Genomic DNA, 20,607 nt, shown 5'->3' with positions numbered 1-20,607 from the left:
TCCTGTGCTGTATTGTTCTTTGTTCTTGTTCAAATGGTTAGTTGATTTGAATTTATTGTCATGTGTACTGAAGAACAGTGAAAAGCTTTGTCTTGTGAGCAATACAGGCAGATCAATAGTTAAATAGCATAGACAAGTAAATAATAGGTAAACAGTGGCAAAAACAAAAATACAGGTAAAGGCAAATATTAAGAGTTTGTAAGTCCATTCAGTATTCTAACAACAGCAGGGTAGAAACAGTTTCGAAACCGGCTGGTGCATGTGTTCAGGCTTCTGTACCTTCTCCCCCATGTAGAGGTTGTAGAAAAACATTGCCAGGGTGGGATGGAACTGTGAGAATGCTGGCGGCCTTTCCTTGACAGTGGGCCTGGTAGATGGTTGACCCTTGTGATTGTCCGACTTCACCACTCTCTGTAACCATCTCCGATCTTGAATGGTATAGTTGCCATACCAGGTAGTGATATATCTGAACAGAATTCTCTCAATGGTGCATGTATTCGCTGTCATGCCAAATTTCCTCAGCTACCTGAGGAAGAAGAGACATTGTTGGACCTTTTAACCAGTGCGTCTACATGAAGAGTCCAAGAAAGCTTGTTGTGGATGACCACTCCAGGCATTTGATACTCTCCACCCATTCCAACTCTGTGTTATTAATATGTAGGGGGGCATACTAACCCATTCTTCTATGCTCTCATCCAGGTAATTTATAAAAATAACAAACAACAGTGGACCCAAAACAGATCATTGCATTACCCCACTCGTAATTGCACTCCAGGATGAACATTTCCCATCCACCACCACCCTCTGTCTTCTTTCAGCTCGCCAATTTCTGATCCAAGCTGCTAAATCACCCTCAATCCCTTGCCTCCATATTTTGTGCAATAGCCTGCAATGGGAAACCTTATCAAATGCCTTACAGAAATCCATATACACCACTTCAACCAATTTACTCTCATCCACCTGTTTGGTCACCTTCTCAAAGAACTCAATAAGGTTTGTGAGGCACGACCTACCCTTCACAAAACCACATTGACTATCCCTAAACAACGTATTCCTATTGAGATGATTATAAATCCTATTTCTTCTAACCCTTTCCAACACTTTACCCACAACCGAAGTAAGGCTCACTGGTCTATAATTACCAGTGTAGTCTCTACTCCCCTTCTTGAGCAAGGGAATAACACTTGATATCCTCCAGTCTTTTGGCACTATTCCTGCAGACAATTACAACATAAAAATCAAAGCCAAAGTCTCAGCAACTGCCTCCCTGGCTTCCCAGAAAATCCTAGGATAAACCTCATCCAGCCCATGGGTCTTACTATTTTTACACTTTCCAAAACTGCTAACACCTCCTCCTTGTGCACCTCAATTCCATCTCGTTTAGTAGCCTGCATCTCAGTATTCTCCTTGACCATATTGGTTTTTCTCTCGTATGAATACTAATAAAAGTATTCATTTAGCACTTCCCCTATCTCCTCTGGCTCCATGCATAACTTCCCACTACTATGCTTGATTGGCCCTAATCTTACTCTAGTCATCCTTTTATTCCTGATATAGCTATAAAAAGCCTTAGGGTTTTCCTTGCTCCTATTCACCTATGACTTCTCATGTCCCCTCCTGGCTCTTTTTAGCTCTCTCTTTAGGTCTTTCTTGGCTAACTTGTAACTCTCAAGTGCCTTAACTGAGGCATCATATCTCATTCTAATATAAGCCTTCTTCTTCCTCTTGACAAGAAATTCAACTTCCTTAGTAAACTACTGCCCCCGTGCTCGACAACCTCCTCCCTGCCTTATCAAGGCCCCGCAGTAGTTGTTCCTTAAATAAGCTCCATACTTCAATTGTCCCCATCCACTGCAGTTTCCTTCCCCATCCTATGCATCCTAAATCTTGCTTAGTTGCATCATAATTGCATTTCCCCCAGCTATAACTTTTGCCCTGCAGTATATACCTATACCTTTCCAGCACTAAAGTAAACATAATTGTGGTCACTATCACCAAAGTGCTCACCTATCTCCAAATCTGGGTTCATTACCCAATTCCAAATCTAATGTGGTCTTGCCCCTTGTTGGCCTGTCTACATGCTCCTTGTTGGCCTGTCTACAGTGCACATTGGACAAAAACCGACCCATCTAAAGGACTTGAACTATAGTATTCCCAGTCAATATTTGGAAAGGTAAAGACACCATAACAACTACCCTGTCACTCTCGCTACTATCGAGGATCATCTTTGCTATCCTATCCTCTACATCTCTGGAATGATTTGGAGGCCTGTTTCTAATCTCAGCCCATTCTACCTAAATAGACGCGTCCTCAAACATCCTTTCTGCAATCTTAATACTGTCCTTGACTAACAGTGCCACACCACCCCCTCTTTTACCATTTTTTCTGTTCTTACTGACACATCTAGATCCCGGAACCTGCAACAACCATTCCGGTCTCTGCTCTAGCCATGTCTCTGAAAATCCCAGGTACCAACCCATGCTGCAAGTTCTGGATGCTCCTGGCATTGAAATAGACACACTTCAAACCAACTTCTTGCTTGCCGATGCCTTCTTGCAATCTTGAAATCTTAGTTCTGACTTCACTGCTCTCAACCTCCTGTAGACTCAAACTATAATTTTGGTTCCCACCCCCCAGCTGAATTAGTTTAAACCCACCCGAAAAGCATTAGCAAACTACCCCCCCCACCCCAGGGCATTATGACCCCTCTGGTTCAGGCGAAGACCATCCTGTATGTGGAGGTCCCATCTACCCCAGAAAGAGGCTAAATTATCCAGGAATCCAAAACCCTCCCTCTTGCGTCATCCCTGTAGCCACGTGTTCAACTCCTCTCTCTCCCCATCCCTTGCCTCGCCAGCACATGGCACAGGCAACAAACCAGAGAAAACAACTCTGTTTGTTCTAGCTCTAAGCTTTCATCCTAGCTCCCTGAATTTCTGCCTTAAATCTCCATCTCTTGTCTTACCTATGTTGTTAGTGCCTATGTGGACAACGACTTGGGGCTGCTTCCCCTCCCTCTCAAGGATCCCAAAACACAACCAGAGACATTGTGAACCCTGGCACCTGCCATGAGTCTCTCTTGTTCCCACAGAACCTCCTATCTGTCCCTCTAACTATGGAGTTCCCCAATGACTAATGGTCTGCTCCTCTTCCCCCTTCCCTTATGAACAACAGGGACAGACTCTGTGCCAGTGACCTATGCTCTATTGCTTACCTCTGGTAAGATCCCCCTTCTCCCAATGGTATCCAAAACATTATACTGGCTGTTGAGGGGAACAGCCACAGGGGATCCCTGCACTGTCTGCAGGTTCCCTTTCTGTCCCCTGACTGTAACCCATCTACCTTCTTCTTTTACCTAGGGTGTGGCAACCTCACTGTAACTCCTCTCAATAAGCCCCTCCACCTCCTGAATGATCCGAAGTTCATCCAGCTCCAGCTCCATTATGTGGTTTTTGAGAAGCTGGGATTGGGTGCACTTCCCACAGATACAGTCAGCAGGGACACTAGAGCTGACTCTTACCTCCCATGTTCTGCAGAAAGAACATTCAACAGCTCTAACCTCCATTCCCACTATTCTAAATTCCCAAAGAGGTTACTGAAAAACTAAAAAAAAAGAAACTAGTCATCTTCCCAATCCGGCACAGAGAACCTTTTTATTTTAGAGGAGGAGGAGGACATGTGGGAGATGCTACCCCGAGTAAAGCAACCACCCAAATATAAAGCGTCACTCCCATGTCCGCTCCTGCTCAGTGTGCGCTCCACTCATCCATGAGGTAAGTTTTAGCATCTTATAAAATTCCCGTTGGGCCTCTGGTCTTCGCTGTTGCTCCTCCCACTCCAACTGCCACCAAAAAAGTGAAGAACATTGAACCCCCGAGGTAAGATTTAATATCTTTCAAAATTTACCTTCCTGTCAGGCCTCTGGTCCTCGCTGTCACTCCTTCCACTCTAACTGCTGCCAATAAAATGAACTCTAATCTTTACTCTGACCAATTTAATTGTACTGGCGGCACATCTAGCAATATCTTCTCTTCACATCTACTGATTGTCGCTGAGCCATTAAAGGAATGAACCAAAGTCTTATGGATCAAGTTGTGATTAGAGCATACTGTGACATACTAGCGAACATGTCTTATTGATGATGAAGCAATTTAGGCCTAACCTCAACACTGTCACTACATTTGTACCACATGTATGTAAAAAGCAGGCCAAAATAATATGGTCAAGAAAATAACAAATAGCTTTTGAGAAGTTGAAAACAATCCTAACAAAGTGTTGGCCGCCCCCTGAATTTGCTAGGCCTTTTAAAATTGCAATTGATGCTAATGACATGGGGGTGGGAGGGGCGGGGTTGGTCTGCTTGCAAGATGATGAATCAGGAACAGAGAAGTCAATGATACTTCTCAAAAAAATTGAGCTAATATCAGAATAAGTACTCTACAGTGGAGCAGGATACTCTGGGATTGTTACTGTGTCATAATACTATAGTTTAAAAAGTATATTTTGTCCTTTTTGATGAAGGGAGGTCGAGACAGATGTACCACATAGTCTTCTAAAAGCCATTAAAGTAAGCGGCTTGTGAGGCCTTGGGCTTTTTGAAAGTTTGAACAATAGAAGCTGCCTGAATGAGTGGGGTCAAACTCTTACAGAACCAGGATTTTTAGTTTTAGTTTTCAGCAGTTGCTGGGATATTGAAGCAAGATGTGGAGACTCTTATTCCTCTTTCTGATACAGCTAAAAACTGGGGTTCTCTTCCTGCTGCTAGAATTGCATATGAAACAATTTTACTGAATTTGCCTTTGAAAAGGGTGTGTTTATGGGATGTTACACTATTGGAACATTTACTTAATAGTAGTTAATATATACATTATTTTGTTAAGCATTTCAATAGAGTTACATTTAAACCAATTCTTTTATTCTTATTTTGTCTCCATTTTAGCTATAATGTAAAAATAAAGTGTGTTTTGCTTAAAGTTAAATAATTTGACCAATTAACTATCATCTGGAATGCAATGCCTTCCATTTAACTTGAAAATAAGAAAACATTAGGGTCTAGGCTATCTTCTTCTTGAGGGGGTTTAGTCTCGTCCATAACAAGTGATGCCTAAATATTTGGGAGTTTATGTCCATCACAACCATAACAAAAAACTGAGATACACTGATCATAAAGCCTTGTCTTTTGTAGCAAATTTAAAATTTGAAATGTGAAATTATTTCAATGGAGTTTTTTTATAAAATCTTATTATAAAAGATTTGATCAAATTGTGGAAAAGATGGCATAATTGCAGATATATTATTAAGAATAAAGCAATGCTGGCATAGTTGGAAAATTCAAGAAGTAACGATGATAAGAAATTACATAAATCCTTCAAAACAAATGAATGAGGTGAATGGGTGTAATTTCTGTCTGTTTTGTTGTATATGTGTCATACTCACCTTGTAATAAATGCATTTAAAATGGTGTGTGTTCTCTCCAACAGTGGAAGCATGTAAAAATTACTTTCCTTTGGAATATCATTTGAGATAAATGAAAATTTTAAATTACAACACTGCAGAGAATGTACCAGGTGTACATTTTGCTTCTTTTACAACTCAAAGGTAAAAAGAGTAGACCAATGCAATGTTGTAAAAACAATGACTGCAGATGCTGGAAACCAGATTCTGGATTAGTGGTGCTGGAAGAACACAACAGTTCAGGCAGCATCCAAGTAGCTTCGAAATCGACGTTTCGGGCAAAAGCCCTTCATCAGGAATAAAGGCAGTGAGCCTGAAGCGTGGAGAGATAAGCTAGAGGAGGGTGGGGGGTGGGGAGAAAGTAGCATAGAGTACAATGGGTGAGTGGGGGAGGGGATGAAGGTGATAGGTCAAGGAGGAGAGGGTGGAGTGGATAGGTGGAAAAGGAGATAGGCAGGTAGGACAAGTCCGGACAAGTCATGGGGACAGTTACTGAGCTGGAAGTTTAGAACTAGGGTGAGGTGGGGGAAGGGGAAATGAGGAAACTGTTGAAGTCCACAATGATGCCCTGGGGTTGAAGTGTTCCGAGGCAGAAGATGAGGCGTCTGGTGGTGAGGGAGCGGCGGTGAAGGAGGCCCAGGACCTCCATGTCCTCGGCAGAGTGGGAGGGGGAATGCAAAGTACTGGGCTAATGGTAAGATTCTTGGTAGTGTAGATGAGCAGAGAGATCTCGGTGTCCAGGTCACAGTTCCTTGAAAGTTGCTACCCGAGTTGACAGGGTTGTTAAGAAGGCATACAGTGTTTTAGCTTTTATTAGTAGAGGGATCGAGTTCCGGAACCATGAGGTTATGCTGCAGCTGTACAAACTTTGGTGCGGCCGCACTTGGAGTATTGTGTACAGTTCTGGTCACCGCATTATAAGAAGGATGTGGAATCTTTGGAAAGGGCGCAGAGGAGATTTACTAGGATGTTGCCTGGTATGGAGGGAAGGTCTTACGAGGAAAGACTGAGGGACTTGAGACTGTTTTTGTTAGAGAGAAGAAGGTTGAGAGGTGACTTAACGGAGACATAAAAGATAATCAGAGGGTTAGATAGGGTGGACAGGGAGAGCCTTTTTCCAAGTATGGTGATGGCGAGCACGAGGGGGCATAGGTTTAAATTGAGGGGTGATAAATATAGGACAAATGTCAGAGGTAGTTCCTTTACTCAGAGAGTAGTAAGGGTATGGAATGCTTTGCCTGCAATGGTAGTAGATTCGCCAACTTTAAGTACATGTAAGTCATCATTGGACAAGCATATGGATGTACATGGAAAAGTGTAGATTAGATGGGTTTCAGATTGGAATGACAGTTCGGCGCAACATCGAGGGCTGAAGGGCCGGTACTGCACTGTAATGTTCTATGTTCTATGTTCTATGAAACCTGGCACCAATGGAAAAAGCTGCTGTGCAACAGCTTTTCAGATTCTTAGTTGCAGTTGCAATCAGACCTCTTGAACACCTCAAGAAAGCCAAGTCTCCCTCATTCTCACCAGCTGTGAGTTTAGGAAAAAGTTCAAAGACTTTGAAAAGAAGAAATTACAAAGACCTGGGTCCAAATTATCAGCTAGTAAATCGAGAATCTTCTTTCACCTGGCAGTCAACAAAAATGTGATATAATCAAAAAACAAAAGAACTGTGAAAAATCTATCTCATTCCACCTTTACAGTTTGGATTCTTGATCCACAGATTTTTTTTTTGTCTATGTTTTCCATGCATGACATTTCTGCAGAGCCAGCTGTGTTACCTGTAACAAACAGAGAAATTGCTGGTGAAATCCAGCATCTGTGGAGAAAAAGCAAAATTAAAGTTTTGATTCTGGTCCAACTGTGGGGACCTTTGGCATCTGACATTAAAAAAAACTGATTTAATTGTCTGTTTCATTTTGTAGCAGGCAAGAGATTGGAGTTGTATTAAAAAAAATCTGATTTCCAGTTACTTCTGTTTGTACTGAATTTCAAGCTCATGACATGAATAAATAACTGGAAGTTAAAAAAAATGCCCAATAGAAAAAAAGTTTATCTAAGTAGAGAGTTCCAGTCCTGTGTTCCTCCCATTGAGAAACACAGCTCCTAAAGACAGCCATGTAAAGTGAGGTTGGGGGGGAGGAAACAATGGCCTAGTGGTATGATCACTGGACTGCTAATCCAGAGCCCCACCTAATGTTCTAGGTACCCAAGTTCAAATCCTGGGGTAGAAATTTAATTTGATTAAAAATCTGGAGTTAAGAGTCTACAGATGAACCTAAATCCATTGCTGATTATTGGATAAATCCAACTTGTTCATTAATTCCCTTTGGTGAAAGAAACCACCATCCTCAACAGGGCTGGCCTACATGTGACTCCAAACCAATAACTATTTCAGAATATACTGTTCTTCTTCTGAAGAGGTGCTCACTGGACTTGAAACTTTAACTCTGCTTTTTCGCCACCAATGCTGGAAGACCTGCTGAGTTTCTCCAGCAATTTCTGTTTATGTTCAGACATACAGTTTTCAGTTTTATTTTACAGTTTTATCTGTCCTACTCGTGAATGAATGTTTGCATGATTGAGCTAAGAAGGGGTATAATTTCAATTTGCACAAGAGCCATTAATAATCCATTTTGCCAGTTGTCAAAGGATAAGTATATTTATAGTAATGTTATTTTTGTTAATGCCTCATTTTGTTAAGGAAAGCATTCAAATCCAGGAAAATTAACCAGCGTAGTGTTTCAATTGATCATTTATAAATTTGAGAGCAATATACTCTTGTCATCAGTATCAGCATACTGGACATTTTGTGCTTTCTGAAGTTAAGGAATTTGTTCAATCTACCAAAGAAGTGAACCTCAGGCAGCCATATATATAGCCTTATTAAAATTTGAAAATTGATTTGAAGTTCAGTATATATTGGAACATGTATAAAATCACGTAGATGACACTACATTGAGTCTGCACCATCATACCAGGCAGCAGTGCGGGCTCGCTACTCTCTTGCTAATGAATAAACACATGAAATTCAGTCTATTTTTTGTAACTTGGGCGGTTTATACTCACATCCTCCATGATCTGTTAAACTGGAAGAGTCTGTCTATGGACACATTATTAGATTAGATTACTAGATTAGATTACTTACAGTGTGGAAACAGGTCTTTCGGCCCAACAAGTCCACACCGCCCCGCCGAAGCGCAACCCACCCATACCCCTACATCTACCCCTTACCTAACACTACGGGCAATTTAGCATGACCAATTCACCTAACCTGCACATCTTTGGACTGTGGGAGGAAACCCACGCAGACACGGGGAGAACGTGCAAATTCCACACAGTTAGTCGCCTGAGGCGGGAATTGAACCCGGGGTCTCTGGCGCTGTGAGGCAGCAGTGCTAACCACTGTGCCACCGTGCCGCCCTCAATGTTTTTTATTCTTTTATTCATCCACGGGATGAGGCCATCATTTATTGCCCATCCCTAACTGACCAGAGAATAGTCAAGAAACTGTGGGTTTGGAGTCACACGTAGGCCAGACCAGTTAAGGATGGTTGTTTCCTTCACCAAGGGAATTAGTGAACGAGGTAGGTTCTTCCAACAGGAATCAGCAATAGATTCATGTTCACCTTTAAATTCCATATTGTTATTGAATTCAACTTCCACTACTTGCCATGGTAGGATTTGAACCTGTGTACCCAGAGCATTAGCTAGGTCTCTGGATTAGCATGCCAGTGATAATGCCATTAAGGCCATCGCCCCCCCACCCCACTTTGCATGGCTGCCTTTAGGAGGTGGGTTTCTCAATGGGAGGAACACAGGACTGAACTCTATACTTAGATAAACTTTTCTTTATTGGGCATTTTTTTTACTTCAAGTTATTTATTCGTGTCATTAGCTTGAAATTCAGTACAAACAGAAGTAACTGGAAATCAGAGCTCTTTTTGTAGAGCTCCAATCTCCTGTCCATTACAAAATGAAACAGATATTTAAATCAGTTATTATATATCAGGTGCCAAAGGTCCAAACATTCAACATCCTTGTGATGTATATTCGCAGCAAGTGGTACAAAATTCAATCTGATAAGTGAATGCAAAGCTAGCTTTAAGGCACGTTTTATGTTTAAAGCAACAAATATATATAAATTAATAGGAAGGGTTTATAGGGATATGGGTGGACATTGTGGTGCTGAAAATGCACAGCAGGTCAGACAGCAGCCGAAGAGTAGGAGAATCAATGATGAAGGGCTTATGCCCAAAATGTCGATTTCCCTGCTCCTCAGATGCTGCCTGACCTGCTGTGATTTTCCAGCACTACACTCTAGACTGTGATATCCAGCATCTGCAGTCCTCACTTCCTCCCTTTATAGGGATATGGGCCAAATGCTGGCAAATGGGACTAGATTAAATTAGAATATCTGGTTGGCATGGATGAGTTGGACTGAAGGGTCTGTTTCCGTGCTGTAGAGCTCTATGACTCTTTATGACTCTAAGTAATACAGTGAATGGGGAAGTTAATTCTCAGAACAAGCATTGTTTTTTTATATTTGTGGGGTGTTGTTGGCAATTAAGACCATTATTTGTTGCCTAATAATAACTCCTAATAACCCTTGAACTGAGTGGCTTGCTAGGCTATTTCTTAGGGTCAGTTTAGAATCAGTAATTAGGTATTCGTTTTTGATTAGCACAGATTTGATGGATCGAAGGGTATTTTTCTGTGCTGTAGACCTCTGTGACTGTATGTCTCAATCATATTCCTGTGGGTCTGGAATCGGATATAGGTCAGACTGGCTAAGGACAGCAGATTTTCTTCCCCAAAGGACTTAAGTGAACCAATTGTGTTTTTCTATAACTGACAGCAGTTTCATGACACTGAGAGTATTGTGTTAAATTCTGGTCACTATATTACAACAAGGATGTGGAGGCTTTGGAGAAAGTGCAGAAGAGGTTTACCAGGATGCTGACGGATGGTATGAGCTATAAAGAGAAGCTTGAATAACTTGAGTGTTTTCTCTGGAGTTATGGAGACTGCAGGAAGACTAGATAAACCTTTGAAATGCATGGATAGGATTGGTGGTCTGAATTCTTTTCCTCAGAGTTATATGTCTAATAAAGTAGGCATGCATTTAAGATGACAGGGGAAAGTCCAAAGGAAATATGAGGGGCATTTTTTTACACAATGGGTGGTAGGAGTCTGAAATGTACTGCCAGGTGTTGTAGAGGAGGTAAATCTGATAAGGGCTTTTAAATAAGTACATGAATATGGCTGAGAGAACTTTTGATGAGGACCCGTCTACTTAGGTAGTGTGGGCTGAGGTTAGAAACAGGAGAGGAGAGGTCACGCTTGCTTGGAGTTTTTTATAGGCCTCCGCAGAGTTCCAGGGAGGTGGAAGCGAGGATTAGCAAAATTATTCTGGGTAGGAGTGAAAGGAACAGGATGGTCATTATGGGGGACTTTAACTTCCCCAACATTGATTAGAAATGCTATAACTCTAGTACATTGGATAGATCAGTTTTTGTCCAATGTGCACAGTAGGGTTTCCTGACACAGTATGTCGAAGGGCCGACAAGAGTGGAGGCCACACTGGATCTAGTACTTGGTAATGAACCAGGCCAGGTGTTTGATTTAGTTGTCGGTGAGCACTTTGGAGAGAGTGACCATAATTCAGTTACATTTAGTTTAGCGATGGAAAGGGATCGGTACATGCCACAGGTCAAGAGTTATCGATGGGGCAAGAGCAATTATAATGCAATTAGGCTAGAATTAGGATGCATAGAATAGGGTGGCAAAATGCAGGGGATGCAGACAATGGAAATGTGGAGCTGGTTTAAGGAACAGATATTACGTGTCCTTGATAGGTATGTCTCTGTCAGGCAGGGAGGAAGTGATAAGGTAAGGGAACCGTGGTTTACAACAGAAATTGCATCTCTTGTTACAAAGAAGAAGGAGGCTTATGTGTTGATGAGGCAAGATGGTTCCGATGAGACGATGGAGAATTACAGATCAGCTAGGAAGGATTTAAAGAGAGAGTTAAGAAGAGCAAAGACAGGACACAAACAGTCTTTAGCAATTAGAATAAAGGAGAACCCTAAAGCTTTCTATAAGTATGTGAGGAGAAAAAGGATGATTAGGGTAGGAATAAGGCCAATCAAAGACAGAAGTGGGAAGTTGAGTGTGGACCCTGTGGAGATCGGAGAGGTGCTAAAAGAACATTTCTCAGCAGTTTTCACTCAGGAAAATGAGAATATTGTAGAGGAGAAGAATGAGGTATGAGATATTAGACTAGAAAGGATTGAGGTTAGTTATGAACAGGTGTTATCAATTCGAGAAGGATTGAAAGTAGACAAGTGCCCTGGGCCGGATGGAATTTATCCGAGGATTCTCTGGGAAGTTAGGGAGGAGATAGCAGAGCCTTTGGCTTTGATATTTGAGTCATCATTGTCTACAGGTTTGGTACCAGAGGACTGGAGGATTGCAAACGTTGTGCCCTTGTTCAAGAAGGGCAGTAGAGATGACCCAGGTAATTATAGACCACTGAGCCTTACTTCTGTTGCAGGAAAGGTTTTGGAAAGGATTATAAGAGATAAGATTTATAATCATCTAGCAAGCAACAATTTGATTTCAGATAGTCAACATGGTTTCATCAAAGGCAGGTCGTGTCTCACAAACCTGATTGAGTTTTTTGAGAAGGTGACCAAGCATGTAGATGAGGGTAGGGCAGTTGACGTGGTATACAGGGACTTCAGTAAAGCCTTTGATAAGGTTCCACATGGTAGGCTGTTGGAGAAAATGCAGAGGCATGGGATTGAGGGTGATTTAGCAGTTTGGATTAGAAACTGGCTTTCTGTAAGAAGGCAGCGAGTGGTGTTTGATGGAAAATATTCAGCCTGGAGTCCGGTTATTCATGGTGTGCCACAGGGATCTGTTTTGGGACCACTGCTGTTTGTCATTTTTATAAATGACTTAGACACAGGCATAGGTGGATGGATGAGTAAATTTGCAGATGACACTAAGGTCGGTGGAATAGTGGATAGTGTGGAAGAATGTTACAGGTTCCAGGGGGACTTGGATAAACTGCAGAACTGGGCTGAGAGGTGGCAAATGGAATTCAATGCAACTAAATGTGAGGTCATACACTTTGGGAAGAATAGAAAGAAGGCAGAGCACTGGGTCGATGGAAAGATTCTTGGTAGCGTGGATATGCAGAGGGATCTTGGAGTTCATGTACATAGATCCCTGAAAGTTGCCACCCAGATGGGTAGTGCTGTTAAGAAGGCATACGGTGCGTTAGGTTTCATTTGTAGTGGGATTGAGTTCCGTAGCCGCAATATCATGCTGCAACTATACAAAACGCTGGTGTGGCCACACTTGGAATATTGTGTACAGTTCTGGTCTCCATAGTTCAGGAAGGATGTGGAAGCATTGGAAAAGGTGCAGAGGAGATTTACCAGGATGTTGCCTGGTCTGGAGGGAAGGTCTTTTGAGGAAAGACTGAGAGACCTGTTCTCATAGGCAAGAAGAAGGCTAAGAGGGGATTTGATAGAGACATATAAGATGATCAGAGGATTAGATAGGGTAAAGTTTTTTTCTTAGGCTGATGATGTCAGCATGTACGAGGGGGCATAACTACAACTTGAAGGGTGATAGATTTAAGACTGATGTCAGAGTCAGGTTCTTTATGCAGAGAGTGGTAAGGGCATGGAATGCCCTACCTGATAATGTAGTCAACTCAGCCACATTTAGGAGATTTAAACAATCCTTAGATAAGCACATGGATAATTTTGGGATAGTGTAGGGGGACGAGCTGAGAATAGTTCACAGGTCGGTGCAACATCGAGGGCCGAATGGCCTGTTCTGTGCTGTATTGTTCTATGTTCTAATATGCTAGGAATGAATGGATATGGACCAAGGGCAGGCAGAGGGATTAGTTTAATTTGACACCCTGTACTGAGCCTGCACTCAATTACAGAATTTTTGGTTAGATGTGATCCTGTATCTACAGCCTTTGGTTCACCAGTCCATTGTCAGTGTCTCCACACTATCATCTAGCCTACATGAAATACATCAACATCAAAAGAAGAGCTTGGTGGGTAGAAGTCCTAAATTATACCATCATTCAAACTTGAATATTCAAAAAGATACCATGCTTGTATTAACAACCATGGTCAGGATGAATGATTGCAGAAATGGAATAAATTTGAAATGACACAAAGCACTATGGAAATATAGATCGAAGTGAATTGATTGCTGATACATCCTTCATCATATAGTAAATGAAGAAACATACCCCAAAATTCAATGTGGCCCAGAAAGAAATTCCAAGAAATTCATCATTTGGACCAGCTTATATTGCTTTCTATTCTTCAGCATACATGATATATTGCAATGAAAGAGAACTAAGTTTATATTCAAATGTCTGCAGACCTTAAACCATAGAATTGCTTCTAAACTAGTCTCTCAGTCAGAAGCTGAACAAATAAATGCATAATTATGTTCAATTTTGACAATAAAGATCACCAAGACATTAAAGAAAGCTCAGGTAATTTTGATGAATGTCAACAAGCCTTTGTCAATTATTTTAATCTTAGAAAAAATAAAAGTCTTCAAAGAGCAAGTTTGAACAGAAGGTTTCAGGTGGCTTCATACATTGGAATTACCCATAACTTACATTACTTTGTTAAATGTCAAAGAAAATTTAACTCTGGAGAAAGCCATTCAGATGGTGAATGAAGCAGAAGTTCTGAAGGAGCACAGATCAATCCTAATAAGGCCAACTATATCAGACCAGATCAGTAAAATCTTATAATGCAAAAACCCAAAGATACATAGGAGAAGGTCATACAAAGAGCAGACCAGACAATATAGATACTAAGAGTCAAGTCAACAAAAGTCAAGAAACATCACAGGCAAAAGTAGTGTCAAGGTATTAAAAAGAAAAGGAAAAGAAAACAATCTGTGAAGCAACAGATTGGTGGGCGGCATGGTGGCACAGTGGTTAGTACTGCTGCCTCACAGTGCCAGAGACCCGGGTTCAATTCCCGCCTCAGGTGACTGACTGTGTGGAGTTTGCACGTTCTCCCTGTGTCTGCGTGGGTTTCCTCCGGGTGCTCTGGTTTCCTCCCACAGTCCAAAGATGTGCAGGTCAGGTGAATTGGCCATGCTAAATTGCCCGTAGTGTTAGGTAAGGAGTAGATGTAGGGGTATGGGTGGGTTGCACTTCAGCGGGGCGGTGTGGACTTGTTGGGCCGAAAGGGCATGTTTCCACACTGTAATGTAATGTAATCTAAAACAGGCCACTTCCAGAAGGAGGACGCAGTGACAAAGCGACAACACATCAAATACTCATAGAAAGATGTTAATGAAATGAAACAGGTTACAGTAGCTTAAAAGCCAAAAGTATTTCTCAGCAAAATAAGTCATCCAAACAAATGCTTTCTTTCAGGAAGATATTTATGTTGATGGTTATATCAGTGTTTTTGTTGTAATTATGGGAGACTTATTTTATTCATTTGTGGGACATTGTGGTGGGGAGGGGTTAGGGTAAGGGGGTTGGGGAGTTGGTGTCTTTGGCTGGACCAGCACTCACTGCACGCTTCTAGTTGCCCATGAGAAGGTGGTGAGGAGCTGCCATCTTGAACTACTGGATTCCTTATGCTACAGGCTGACCTACAATGCCCTTAGGGAAGGAGTTCCAGGATTTTGATCCAGCAAAGGTGAAGGAACAGCAATATATTTCCAAGTCAGAAGCAAGTGTGTGTGTATGTGTGTGTGCGCACATGCACATGCATGTGTGTGTATAACTTATCTGCACACATGGATGCATAACTGTGTGTATACGTGTGTGTGCACATATGTGTAGGTGCACACATGTATGTGTTTATGCGCATGCATGTGCACATGTATATATGCACATATGTGTGTGTACACCCATGTATGTGCACATGTGTTTGAGTGCATATGTGTGTGTTGGTTGGGACAGACAGAGCTCAGCTCATGCACGTATGCTTCTGACAGGCCCAACTCTCAGACTTTGGTTGGGAATTGGAAGCGTGAAGTGAACTGTAAGAGTCAGATTCTGGAACACACTGAATGGTCGAGATTCTCTCTAAGAAATTTCCACTCACTGCATGCTTTCACCTTTTTCCTCATCTTACAAATTTAGTTGTAAACCTTGCTGGGATGTGTGGTTTCCTTGAGCAGGAATACAGCCTGGATGTTGGACAGGACTATGCTCCAATCTATGGTGACTCCTGTCAGCAGTCTGTTAATTTCCTTATCACTGTGGATGTGGCAGGGCCAATGTGGGGTCTTTGTTTGTTGACCTTGATAATGTTGCACCACAACACCAGGAGAGTCATGATCAGGTAGTTGAGAGCCATGACCAAGTGGATGGGGCTTTATGGAAGGGAGTTCCACATTTTTGACCCAGTGACAACGAAGGGGCAGCGATATTTGTCCATATTGGGATAGTGTGAGACTTAGGGTAGAATTGGAGCTGGAGGTGCTCTCATGAATGAGCCCTAAAGTAATAAAAGTCTCATATTTTTGGAAGGCGCTATAGAAGAAACGCTAAGTTGCTGGTTTCATATTTCACTGGTGAACTTCTAACTTTCATTCCATTGCACCCTAACTTTGACACAATGTTGCTGTAGCTACATTGATATTTCTGATGTTGACTACTTCTTCAATGCCCTGCCAACAACACCACCCCGCCCCCACCCCCCGTCACCTGAAGAGGCCCAATGGTGGTCATGTTGGTAAAGTTGGCACAACATCATCAGAAAGGAAGGAAGTTTTGCCTGACATCTGACATAGCAGGGAAGCTCTTGGGAATAGTTTTGATAATGGATGGCCAGAGTTGATTATTTTCATTTATTTCATTCAATTTAGGAAGTTGTGATTGTTGCCTGTGCCTGCTTCCACAAATTCAACAAGTTGTGGTCAGTCTTGAACAATAATGATCACCTCCAGCTATTTAACACGATGCAATGGCTTTCAAACATTGTACTGATGTTATTATGCTCTTAGTATGAGTCAAACCTCATTCCAAATTATACCACTGAATTTCAAATGATGGATTGTTCATTTTGGAACACCATTGAATGTTCAATCAATATCAGCATTTTCTGGAAGGATAGGCTTGAGGGGCCAAGTGGTCTACTCCTGCTCCCAATAACTTTGACATTATTCAATGACTTGTGTACCATCCTACACAATATGTTATTGTACCCAAAGATGGAGTTATGTTTACAGGACATTTGTCATTAAGATAACAAAGCATCTTACTGTAAGTAACCTTAATTTAGGGTAAATGGAATGTAAAGAGAGGCATGATGGCTCAGTGGTTAGTATTGTTGCCTTGCAGTGCCAGGGACCTGGTTTGATTCCACCCTTGGATAATTGTCTGTGTGGAGTTGGCACAGTCTCCCTATGTCTAATGAGAGTTTCCTCTGGGTGCTTTGGTTTCTGCCCAACGATGTGCAGGCTAGGTGGATTGGCCATGTGAAATGCAGGGTTATGTGGAAGGGGTCTGGTTGGGATGCTATTCAAAGGAGTTGGTGTGGACTTGATGGGCTGAATGACCTGCTTCCACACTGTAGGGATGCTATGAATTGTTAGTTAGCAGGAATTGTGTATATGCATTTATGTCAACATGATTAGTTTTGATAATGCCTTCTTTCACATAAGCCAAGGCATCCTAACCCTAATGCCAAACCTATTGCAGTTTTATAACATTTTCCAATATTTTTAAAAAATTCTGCATACAAAGACCAATGAAAGTGACCTTACTGTAAGTGTGTTGGAATATAAAACTTTTATCTCACTTCATTGGGACAGCACTTTGGGCAATCAAGTGCTGTAAAAAACCACAAAAACAACAATTGTCTCAACTATACAACAGCAGCCAAACAGTAAAATTAACACTGCCACCATGGAGCTAGTGAAAAACAGGCCTTGAGGAATTTAGTGGATCATTGACTGTTCATCCTAATCTCAAATTCAAAATCAAATATAAGGAATACATCAATTGTACAAAGAGTAGCACACCACTAGCAGTAGCTCATGACAAGCAGAAACAATAAAAGAAGGAAATCATACTATGTTCCTTTGTTCTTTGCTAAATTTAGAATTAAATTCCATTCCTCAGTTACTCTGTAAACTTCCCAACCACTAAACTTCACAAGAAGAAGCCAAGCAGCCTATTACAGTTGTGCTTGGCATTTGGAGATAATCCCCAGAATTTTCACAAGGTAGATGTCAACAATTTTCGTCAATACAGGATAAAGGGAGCAAGCCCCGGTTTTGCATTCTCAACTAGCCAGCTCCATTGTGAACTTAGGTATCTCTTTAATTGAATTGAATCATTTATCATCACATGTATTCAATATAAAACATAGTGAAACGTATGTACACTGCCATGCAAAGGCACCATTCTAAAACATCCCTATCCCTCCCTATTATTGTTTACACGGTGTTCTGCCCCCATCTCCAGAACTCATCATTCACCATGGTTCATATTTAAGTCATCCAGACAATCTGTTTTTGAATGCTTTCCTGATCCCAAAGAGTGATGAGTGGATCAAATCAGCAAAGATTTGTCTACACAGCTTGAAATACAGTGTGAATTTCAATTGACAGCTTTATGAGGTTATAATACGTTATCTCTTTGTTATTTCTTTTTCTAATATCTGAATGTTAATTTGGACAAAAGAACAAAGTGTAGTTATGAAACAATGAATGGCACTGTCTGGTTGACACTCTTATGAAGTTTAAAATAGAGTGGTGCTGGAAAAGCACAGCAGGTCAGGCAGCATCCGAGGAGCAGGAAAATCGACATTTCGGGCTAAAGCTCTTCATCAGGATCTCCAGCATCTGCAGTACTCACTTTCACCCACTTTTATAAAGTTGTTAAAACAGCTCCCAAACTTTATTTCTCAAAAGGACACTTTCCAGACAATTCAAAACTTGCCATTGTCGTTAATAAATTCTATATGTTGTGCATATTAGGACTGTGACTATGGGAGATACAGAGGGTTTTGGAAGGGAAATGGAGATTTTGGGGGGAGGGTGGGGTCCATGGAGGGGACACAGGGATTGAGAGAGGATGAGGGTTTGAGGATCTATCAACCTTTAAAATAACTGGATCGATAACCCAGAAAACCAAGGTTGGCAACGTAATGAGTACATTCTCACACTCGAACATCTCTGCTACCCCTTCTGAACTGGTACTGGGTCAACAGCCCTAGCAACATCTTCCTTCCACCTTAATGAAGTGAAACTAGTACACACAGACACCACTTATATAGAGGTGGGTCTGCCAGGTCCCAAGTTGAGCTATCTATTTTGTTCACAAAAATCTAGCGCATGATTTTAACCCAATCTCTTTGCTCTTCCGATAATGTTCAAAAGAAAGCTAAAATAAGCCTGATTGACTTTAGTATGAGAAACGCCTTTGACTTTCTGACAGATTTATTTCAAATGGAATGAAATATAAAAATAGGATGTCTTGCTTAAACTATGCAAGGCACTATCCAGACCACACCTGAAATAATGTGAACAGTTTTGGAACCCTTATCCAAGAAAATATATCACTGGCATTGGAGGCTGTCCAGAGAAGGTTCACTAAGTCAATCCTAAATTGATGCTGGGATTTTCTCATAAGAATATGTTGAACAGGTTGGTCCTGTTCTCCTTGACATTGTGGGAGAGTTTAACAAGACAAGGCATTACCTCGGTGTAAGGGGTCACCCAATTAAGGCTGAGATATCTTAAGGAATTTCTACTCTCAGTGGATGGTAGATCTGTGGATTTCTTTACTGCAGGTGGCTATAAGATTTTAAGTATATTATATGGGTGCACTGGAAATGTGGGACGAACCATTCCCCAGACAGTAGCAAGACGGACCCTTGATTCTAGGAGAAAGTGAGGACTGCAGATGCTGGAGATCAGAGCTGAAAATGTGTTGCTAAAAAAGCGCAGTAGGTCAGGCAGCATCCAAGGAGCAGGCGAATCAACGTTTCGGATATGAGCCCTTCTTCAGGAATGAGGAAAGTGTGCCAAGCAGGCTAAGATAAAAGGTAGGGAGGAGGGACTTGGGGGAGGGGCATTGGAAATGCGATAGGTGGAAGGAGGTCAAGGTGAGGGTGATAGGCCGGAGTGGGGTTGGGGGCGGAGAGGTCAGGAAGAAGATTGCAGGTTAGGAAGGTGGTGCTGAGTTCGAGGGTTGGACTGAGACAAGGTGGGGGGAGGGGAAGTGAGGAAACTGGAGAAACCTGAGTTCATCCCTTGTGGTTGGAGGGTTCCTAGGCGGAAGATGAGGCGCTCTTCCTCCAGCCGTCGTATTGCTATGGTCTGACGATGGAGGAGTCCGAGGACCTGCATGTCCTTGGTGGAGTGGGAGGGGGTGTTGAAGTGTTGAGCTACGGGGCAGTTGGGTTGGTTGGTGCGGGTGTCCCAGAGGTGTTCTCTGAAATGTTCCGCAAGTAGGCGGCCTGTCTCCCCAATGTAGAGGAGGCCACATCAGGTGCAGCGGATGCAGTAAATGATGTGTGTGGAGGTGCAGGTGAATTTGTGGCGGATATGGAAGGATCCCTTGGGGCCTTGGAGGGAAGTGCGTAGGGAGGTGTGGGCGCCTCCCGTATCAGCTTTTCGAAAAGACCACTCCCTCCGTGACTCCCTCGTCAGGTCCACACCGCCCACCAACCCAACCTCCACTCCCGGCACCTTCTCCTGCAACCGCAAGAAATGCAAAACTTGCGCCCACACCTCCCCCCTCACTTCCCTCCAAGGCCCCAAGGGATCCTTCCATATCCGCCACAAATTCACCTGCACCTCCACACACATCATTTACTGCATCCGCTGCATCCGATGTGGCCTCCTCTATATTGGGGAGACAGGCCGCCTACTTGCGGAACGTTTCAGAGAGCACCTCTGGGACACCCGCACCAACCAATCCAACCACCCCATGGCTCAACACTTCAACTCTCCCTCCCACTCCACCAAGGACATGCAGGTCCTTGGACTCCTCCATCGTCAGACCATAACAACACGACGGCTGGAGGAAGAGCGCCTCATCTTCCGCCTAGGAACCCTCCAACCATAAGGGGTGAACTCAGGTTTCTCCAGTTTCCTCACTTCCCCTCCCTCCAC

The sequence above is a fragment of the Chiloscyllium punctatum genome, chromosome 2, assembly GCF_047496795.1.
Source record: "Chiloscyllium punctatum isolate Juve2018m chromosome 2, sChiPun1.3, whole genome shotgun sequence".
Lineage (NCBI taxonomy): Eukaryota > Metazoa > Chordata > Chondrichthyes > Orectolobiformes > Hemiscylliidae > Chiloscyllium > Chiloscyllium punctatum.
This window is presented reverse-complemented; position numbering follows the sequence as displayed.